A 9,758-nucleotide genomic window follows, 5' to 3' on the forward strand; every position below is an offset into this window, starting at 1 on the left:
TTATTACAGCTCTAGTCTTTATTACAGCTCTAATCTTTATTACAACTCTAGTCTTTATTACAACTCTAGTCTTTATTACAGCTCTAGTCTTTATTACAACTCTAGTCTTTATTACAGCTCTAGTCTTTATGACAACTCTAGTCTTTATTACAACTCTAGTCTTTATTACAGCTCTAGTCTTTATTACAACTCTAGTCTTTATTACAGCTCTAGTCTTTATTACAACTCTAGTCATTATTACAGCTCTAGTCTTTATTACAGCTCTAGTCTTTATTACAGCTCTAGTCTTTATTACAGCTCTAGTCTTTATTACAGCTCTAGTCTTTATTACAGCTCTAGTCTTTATTACAGCTCTAGTCTTTATTACAGCTCTAGTCTTTATTACAACTTTATTCTTTATTACAGCTCTAGTCTTTATTACAACTCTAGTCTTTATTACAGCTCTAGTCTTTATTACAACTCTAGTCATTATTACAGCTCTAGTCTTTATTACAGCTCTAGTCTTTATTACAGCTCTAGTCTTTATTACAGCTCTAGTCTTTATTACAGCTCTAGTCTTTATTACAGCTCTAGTCTTTATTACAACTCTAGTCTTTATTACAACTCTAGTCTTTATTACAGCTCTAGTCTTTATTACAGCTCTAGTCTTTATTACAGCTCTAGTCTTTATTACAACTCTAGTCTTTATTACAGCTCTAGTCTTTATTACAGCTCTAGTCATTATTACAGCTCTAGTCTTTATTACAGCTCTAGTCTTTATTACAGCTCTAGTCTTTATTACAGCTCTAGTCTTTATTACAGCTCTAGTCTTTATTACAGCTCTAGTCTTTGTTACAACTCTAGTCTTTATTACAGCTTTAGTCTTTATGACAACTCTAGTCTTTATTACAGCTCTAGTCTTTATTACAGCTCTAGTCTTTATTACAACTCTAGTCTTTATTACAGCTCTAGTCTTTATTACAGCTCTAGTCTTTATTACAGCTCTAGTCTTTATTACAGCTCTAGTCTTTATTACAACTCTAGTCTTTATTACAGCTCTAGTCTTTATTACAGCTCTAGTCTTTATTACAGCTCTAGTCTTTATTACAACTCTAGTCTTTATTACAGCTCTAGTCTTTATTACAGCTCTAGTCTTTATTACAACTCTAGTCTTTATTACAGCTCTAGTCTTTATTACAGCTCTAGTCTTTATTACAACTCTAGTCTTTATTACAACTCTAGTCTTTATTACAGCTCTAGTCTTTATTACAGCTCTAGTCTTTATTACAACTCTAGTCTTTATTACAACTCTAGTCTTTATTACAACTCTAGTCTTTATTACAGCTCTAGTCTTTATTACAACTCTAGTCTTTATTACAGCTCTAGTCTTTATTACAACTCTAGTCTTTATTACAGCTCTAGTCTTTATTACAACTCTAGTCTTTATTACAGCTCTAGTCTTTATTACAACTCTAGTCTTTATTACAGCTCTAGTCTTTATTACAACTTTAGTCTTTATTACAGCTCTAGTCTTTATTACAACTCTAGTCTTTATTACAGCTCTAGTCTTTATTACAACTCTAGTCTTTATTACAGCTCTAGTCTTTATTACAACTTTAGTCTTTATTACAGCTCTAGTCTTTATTACAGCTCTAGTCTTTATTACAGCTCTAGTCTTTGTTACAACTCTAGTCTTTATTACAGCTTTAGTCTTTATGACAACTCTAGTCTTTATTACAGCTCTAGTCTTTATTACAGCTCTAGTCTTTATTACAACTCTAGTCTTTATTACAGCTCTAGTCTTTATTACAGCTCTAGTCTTTATTACAACTCTAGTCTTTATTACAACTCTAGTCTTTATTACAACTCTAGTCTTTATTACAACTCTAGTCTTTATTACAGCTCTAGTCTTTATTACAACTCTAGTCTTTATTACAGCTCTAGTCTTTATTACAACTCTAGTCTTTATTACAGCTCTAGTCTTTATTACAACTCTAGTCTTTATTACAGCTCTAGTCTTTATTACAACTCTAGTCTTTATTACAGCTTTAGTCTTTATTACAACTTTAGTCTTTATTACAGCTCTAGTCTTTATTACAACTCTAGTCTTTATTACAGCTCTAGTCTTTATTACAGCTCTAGTCTTTATTACAACTCTAGTCTTTATTACAGCTCTAGTCTTTATTACAGCTCTAGTCTTTATTACAACTCTAGTCTTTATTACAGCTCTAGTCTTTATTACAGCTCTAGTCTTTATTACAACTCTAGTCTTTATTACAGCTCTAGACGTTATTCCAACTCTAGTCTTTATTACAGCTCTAGTCTTTATTACAACTCTAGTCTTTATTACAACTCTAGTCTTTATTACAACTCTAGTCTTTATTACAGCTCTAGTCTTTATTACAGCTCTAGTCTTTATTACAACTCTAGTCTTTATTACAGCTCTAGTCTTTATTCCAACTCTAGTCTTTATTACAGCTCTAGTCTTTATTACAACTCTAGTCATTATTACAGCTCTAGTCTTTATTACAGCTCTAGTCTTTATTACAGCTCTAGTCTTTATTACAACTTTATTCTTTATTACAGCTCTAGTCTTTATTACAACTCTAGTCTTTATTACAGCTCTAGTCTTTATTACAACTCTAGTCTTTATTACAGCCCTAGTCTTTATTCCAACTCTAGTCTTTATTACAGCTCTAGTCTTTATTACAACTCTAGTCATTATTACAGCTCTAGTCTTTATTACAGCTCTAGTCTTTATTACAACTCTAGTCTTTATTACAGCTCTAGTCTTTATTACAGCTCTAGTCTTTATTACAACTCTAGTCTTTATTACAGCTCTAGTCTTTATTACAGCTCTAGTCTTTATTACAACTCTAGTCTTTATTACAACTCTAGTCTTTATTACAACTCTAGTCTTTATTACAACTCTAGTCTTTATTACAGCTCTAGTCTTTATTACAGCTCTAGTCTTTATTACAACTTTAGTCTTTATTACAGCTCTAGTCTTTATTACAACTCTAGTCTTTATTACAGCTCTAGTCTTTATTACAGCTCTAGTCTTTATTACAACTCTAGTCTTTATTACAACTTTATTCTTTATTACAGCTCTAGTCTTTATTACAGCTCTAGTCTTTATTACAACTCTAGTCTTTATTACAACTCTAGTCTTTATTACAGCTCTAGTCTTTATTACAGCTCTAGTCTTTATTACAACTCTAGTTTTTATTACAGCTCTAGTCTTTATTCCAACTCTAGTCTTTATTACAGCTCTAGTCTTTATTACAGCTCTAGTCTTTATTACAACTTTATTCTTTATTACAGCTCTAGTCTTTATTACAACTCTAGTCTTTATTACAGCTCTAGTCTTTATTACAACTCTAGTCTTTATTACAACTCTAGTCTTTATTACAGCTCTAGTCTTTATTCCAACTCTAGTCTTTATTACAGCTCTAGTCTTTATTACAGCTCTAGTCTTTATTACAACTTTATTCTTTATTACAGCTTTAGTCTTTATTACAGCTCTAGTCTTTATTACAGCTCTAGTCTTTATTACAACTCTAGTCTTTATTACAACTCTAGTCTTTATTACAGCTCTAGTCTTTATTACAGCTCTAGTATTTATTACAACTCTAGTCTTTATTACAGCTCTAGTCTTTATTACAGCTACAGTCTTTATTACAGCTCTAGTCTTTATTACAGCTCTAGTCTTTATTACAACTTTAGTCTTTATTACAGCTCTAGTCTTTATTACAGCTCTAGTCTTTATTACAGCTCTAGTCTTTATTACAACTCTAGTCTTTATTACAGCTCTAGTCTTTATTACAGCTCTAGTCTTTATTACAGCTCTAGTCTTTATTACAACTCTAGTCTTTATTACAGCTCTAGTCTTTATTACAGCTACAGTCTTTATTACAGCTCTAGTCTTTATTACAGCTCTAGTCTTTATTACAACTTTAGTCTTTATTACAGCTCTAGTCTTTATTACAGCTCTAGTCTTTATTACAGCTCTAGTCTTTATTACAACTCTAGTCTTTATTACAACTCTAGTCTTTATTACAGCTCTAGTCTTTATTACAACTCTAGTTTTTATTACAGCTCTAGTCTTTATTACAGCTCTAGTCTTTATTACAGCTCTAATCTTTATTACAACTCTAGTCTTTATTACAACTCTAGTCTTTATTACAGCTCTAGTCTTTATTACAGCTCTAGTCTTTATTACAGCTCTAGTCTTTATTACAACTCTAGTCTTTATTACAGCTCTAGTCTTTATTACAGCTCTAGTCTTTATTACAGCTCTAGTCTTTATTACAGCTCTAGTCTTTATTACAACTCTAGTCTTTATTACAGCTCTAGTCTTTATTACAGCTCTAGTCTTTATTACAGCTCTAGTCTTTATTACAGCTCTAGTCTTTATTACAACTCTAGTCTTTATTACAGCTCTAGTCTTTATTACAACTCTAGTCTTTATTACAGCTACAGTCTTTATTACAGCTCTAGTCTTTATTACAACTCTAGTCTTTATTACAGCTCTAGTCTTTATTACAGCTCTAGTCTTTATTACAACTTTAGTCTTTATTACAGCTCTAGTCTTTATTACAACTCTAATCTTTATTACAACTCTAGTCATTATTACAGCTCTAGTCTTTATTACAGCTCTAGTCTTTATTACAGCTCTAGTCTTTATTACAACTCTAGTCTTTATTACAACTCTAGTCTTTATTACAGCTCTAGTCTTTATTACAGCTCTAGTCTTTATTACAGCTCTAGTCTTTATTACAGCTCTAGTCTTTATTACAGCTCTAGTCTTTATTACAGCTCTAGTCTTTATTACAGCTCTAATCTTTATTACAACTCTAGTCTTTATTACAACTCTAGTCTTTATTACAGCTCTAGTCTTTATTACAACTCTAGTCTTTATTACAGCTCTAGTCTTTATGACAACTCTAGTCTTTATTACAACTCTAGTCTTTATTACAGCTCTAGTCTTTATTACAACTCTAGTCTTTATTACAGCTCTAGTCTTTATTACAACTCTAGTCATTATTACAGCTCTAGTCTTTATTACAGCTCTAGTCTTTATTACAGCTCTAGTCTTTATTACAGCTCTAGTCTTTATTACAGCTCTAGTCTTTATTACAGCTCTAGTCTTTATTACAGCTCTAGTCTTTATTACAACTTTATTCTTTATTACAGCTCTAGTCTTTATTACAACTCTAGTCTTTATTACAGCTCTAGTCTTTATTACAACTCTAGTCATTATTACAGCTCTAGTCTTTATTACAGCTCTAGTCTTTATTACAGCTCTAGTCTTTATTACAGCTCTAGTCTTTATTACAGCTCTAGTCTTTATTACAGCTCTAGTCTTTATTACAACTCTAGTCTTTATTACAACTCTAGTCTTTATTACAGCTCTAGTCTTTATTACAGCTCTAGTCTTTATTACAGCTCTAGTCTTTATTACAACTCTAGTCTTTATTACAGCTCTAGTCTTTATTACAGCTCTAGTCATTATTACAGCTCTAGTCTTTATTACAGCTCTAGTCTTTATTACAGCTCTAGTCTTTATTACAGCTCTAGTCTTTATTACAGCTCTAGTCTTTATTACAGCTCTAGTCTTTGTTACAACTCTAGTCTTTATTACAGCTTTAGTCTTTATGACAACTCTAGTCTTTATTACAGCTCTAGTCTTTATTACAGCTCTAGTCTTTATTACAACTCTAGTCTTTATTACAGCTCTAGTCTTTATTACAGCTCTAGTCTTTATTACAGCTCTAGTCTTTATTACAGCTCTAGTCTTTATTACAACTCTAGTCTTTATTACAGCTCTAGTCTTTATTACAGCTCTAGTCTTTATTACAGCTCTAGTCTTTATTACAACTCTAGTCTTTATTACAGCTCTAGTCTTTATTACAGCTCTAGTCTTTATTACAACTCTAGTCTTTATTACAGCTCTAGTCTTTATTACAGCTCTAGTCTTTATTACAACTCTAGTCTTTATTACAACTCTAGTCTTTATTACAGCTCTAGTCTTTATTACAGCTCTAGTCTTTATTACAACTCTAGTCTTTATTACAACTCTAGTCTTTATTACAACTCTAGTCTTTATTACAGCTCTAGTCTTTATTACAACTCTAGTCTTTATTACAGCTCTAGTCTTTATTACAACTCTAGTCTTTATTACAGCTCTAGTCTTTATTACAACTCTAGTCTTTATTACAGCTCTAGTCTTTATTACAACTCTAGTCTTTATTACAGCTCTAGTCTTTATTACAACTTTAGTCTTTATTACAGCTCTAGTCTTTATTACAACTCTAGTCTTTATTACAGCTCTAGTCTTTATTACAACTCTAGTCTTTATTACAGCTCTAGTCTTTATTACAACTTTAGTCTTTATTACAGCTCTAGTCTTTATTACAGCTCTAGTCTTTATTACAGCTCTAGTCTTTGTTACAACTCTAGTCTTTATTACAGCTTTAGTCTTTATGACAACTCTAGTCTTTATTACAGCTCTAGTCTTTATTACAGCTCTAGTCTTTATTACAACTCTAGTCTTTATTACAGCTCTAGTCTTTATTACAGCTCTAGTCTTTATTACAACTCTAGTCTTTATTACAACTCTAGTCTTTATTACAACTCTAGTCTTTATTACAACTCTAGTCTTTATTACAGCTCTAGTCTTTATTACAACTCTAGTCTTTATTACAGCTCTAGTCTTTATTACAACTCTAGTCTTTATTACAGCTCTAGTCTTTATTACAACTCTAGTCTTTATTACAGCTCTAGTCTTTATTACAACTCTAGTCTTTATTACAGCTCTAGTCTTTATTACAACTTTAGTCTTTATTACAGCTCTAGTCTTTATTACAACTCTAGTCTTTATTACAGCTCTAGTCTGTATTACAGCTCTAGTCTTTATTACAACTCTAGTCTTTATTACAGCTCTAGTCTTTATTACAGCTCTAGTCTTTATTACAACTCTAGTCTTTATTACAGCTCTAGTCTTTATTACAGCTCTAGTCTTTATTACAACTCTAGTCTTTATTACAGCTCTAGACGTTATTCCAACTCTAGTCTTTATTACAGCTCTAGTCTTTATTACAACTCTAGTCTTTATTACAACTCTAGTCTTTATTACAACTCTAGTCTTTATTACAGCTCTAGTCTTTATTACAGCTCTAGTCTTTATTACAACTCTAGTCTTTATTACAGCTCTAGTCTTTATTCCAACTCTAGTCTTTATTACAGCTCTAGTCTTTATTACAACTATAGTCATTATTACAGCTCTAGTCTTTATTACAGCTCTAGTCTTTATTACAGCTCTAGTCTTTATTACAACTTTATTCTTTATTACAGCTCTAGTCTTTATTACAACTCTAGTCTTTATTACAGCTCTAGTCTTTATTACAACTCTAGTCTTTATTACAGCCCTAGTCTTTATTCCAACTCTAGTCTTTATTACAGCTCTAGTCTTTATTACAACTCTAGTCATTATTACAGCTCTAGTCTTTATTACAGCTCTAGTCTTTATTACAACTCTAGTCTTTATTACAGCTCTAGTCTTTATTACAGCTCTAGTCTTTATTACAACTCTAGTCTTTATTACAGCTCTAGTCTTTATTACAGCTCTAGTCTTTATTACAACTCTAGTCTTTATTACAACTCTAGTCTTTATTACAACTCTAGTCTTTATTACAACTCTAGTCTTTATTACAACTCTAGTCTTTATTACAACTCTAGTCTTTATTACAACTCTAGTCTTTATTACAACTCTAGTCTTTATTACAGCTCTAGTCTTTATTACAGCTCTAGTCTTTATTACAACTTTAGTCTTTATTACAGCTCTAGTCTTTATTACAACTCTAGTCTTTATTACAGCTCTAGTCTTTATTACAGCTCTAGTCTTTATTACAACTCTAGTCTTTATTACAACTTTATTCTTTATTACAGCTCTAGTCTTTATTACAGCTCTAGTCTTTATTACAACTCTAGTCTTTATTACAACTCTAGTCTTTATTACAGCTCTAGTCTTTATTACAGCTCTAGTCTTTATTACAACTCTAGTTTTTATTACAGCTCTAGTCTTTATTCCAACTCTAGTCTTTATTACAGCTCTAGTCTTTATTACAGCTCTAGTCTTTATTACAACTTTATTCTTTATTACAGCTCTAGTCTTTATTACAACTCTAGTCTTTATTACAGCTCTAGTCTTTATTACAACTCTAGTCTTTATTACAACTCTAGTCTTTATTACAGCTCTAGTCTTTATTCCAACTCTAGTCTTTATTACAGCTCTAGTCTTTATTACAGCTCTAGTCTTTATTACAACTTTATTCTTTATTACAGCTTTAGTCTTTATTACAGCTCTAGTCTTTATTACAGCTCTAGTCTTTATTACAACTCTAGTCTTTATTACAACTCTAGTCTTTATTACAGCTCTAGTCTTTATTACAGCTCTAGTATTTATTACAACTCTAGTCTTTATTACAGCTCTAGTCTTTATTACAGCTACAGTCTTTATTACAGCTCTAGTCTTTATTACAGCTCTAGTCTTTATTACAACTTTAGTCTTTATTACAGCTCTAGTCTTTATTACAGCTCTAGTCTTTATTACAGCTCTAGTCTTTATTACAACTCTAGTCTTTATTACAGCTCTAGTCTTTATTACAGCTCTAGTCTTTATTACAGCTCTAGTCTTTATTACAACTCTAGTCTTTATTACAGCTCTAGTCTTTATTATAGCTACAGTCTTTATTACAGCTCTAGTCTTTATTACAGCTCTAGTCTTTATTACAACTTTAGTCTTTATTACAGCTCTAGTCTTTATTACAGCTCTAGTCTTTATTACAGCTCTAGTCTTTATTACAACTCTAGTCTTTATTACAACTCTAGTCTTTATTACAGCTCTAGTCTTTATTACAACTCTAGTTTTTATTACAGCTCTAGTCTTTATTACAGCTCTAGTCTTTATTACAGCTCTAATCTTTATTACAACTCTAGTCTTTATTACAACTCTAGTCTTTATTACAGCTCTAGTCTTTATTACAGCTCTAGTCTTTATTACAGCTCTAGTCTTTATTACAACTCTAGTCTTTATTACAGCTCTAGTCTTTATTACAGCTCTAGTCTTTATTACAGCTCTAGTCTTTATTACAGCTCTAGTCTTTATTACAACTCTAGTCTTTATTACAGCTCTAGTCTTTATTACAGCTCTAGTCTTTATTACAGCTCTAGTCTTTATTACAGCTCTAGTCTTTATTACAACTCTAGTCTTTATTACAGCTCTAGTCTTTATTACAACTCTAGTCTTTATTACAGCTACAGTCTTTATTACAGCTCTAGTCTTTATTACAACTCTAGTCTTTATTACAGCTCTAGTCTTTATTACAGCTCTAGTCTTTATTACAACTTTAGTCTTTATTACAGCTCTAGTCTTTATTACATTTGTACACTGTACTATATTATTATATATTTACCTCTCATTTGTACACCATGCTCTATCATTATACAAGAGAACAGCCAATGCTACAGCAAACACTATACATTTCCTCATCCCTTTTTCATCCAATCAATTTTTCAATCGTCGTTTCTTGTCAGCCTTTGCACTGCATCCTCTATCTCCCAACCTCTTCCCTCTATTCATCTCTTTACCAATAATAAGTTAAGAAAACTTGCAACCTGACTTAATCCATCTGATAAAAAAATGCTGTATTATGTCTTCATTCCTAGATAGAGAACTTGATGCCTGCTTCAACATCCATACATCAACCAACAGAGCA

The sequence above is a fragment of the Watersipora subatra genome, chromosome 1 (genome assembly GCF_963576615.1).
Source record: "Watersipora subatra chromosome 1, tzWatSuba1.1, whole genome shotgun sequence".
Taxonomy (NCBI): Eukaryota; Metazoa; Bryozoa; class Gymnolaemata; order Cheilostomatida; family Watersiporidae; genus Watersipora; species Watersipora subatra.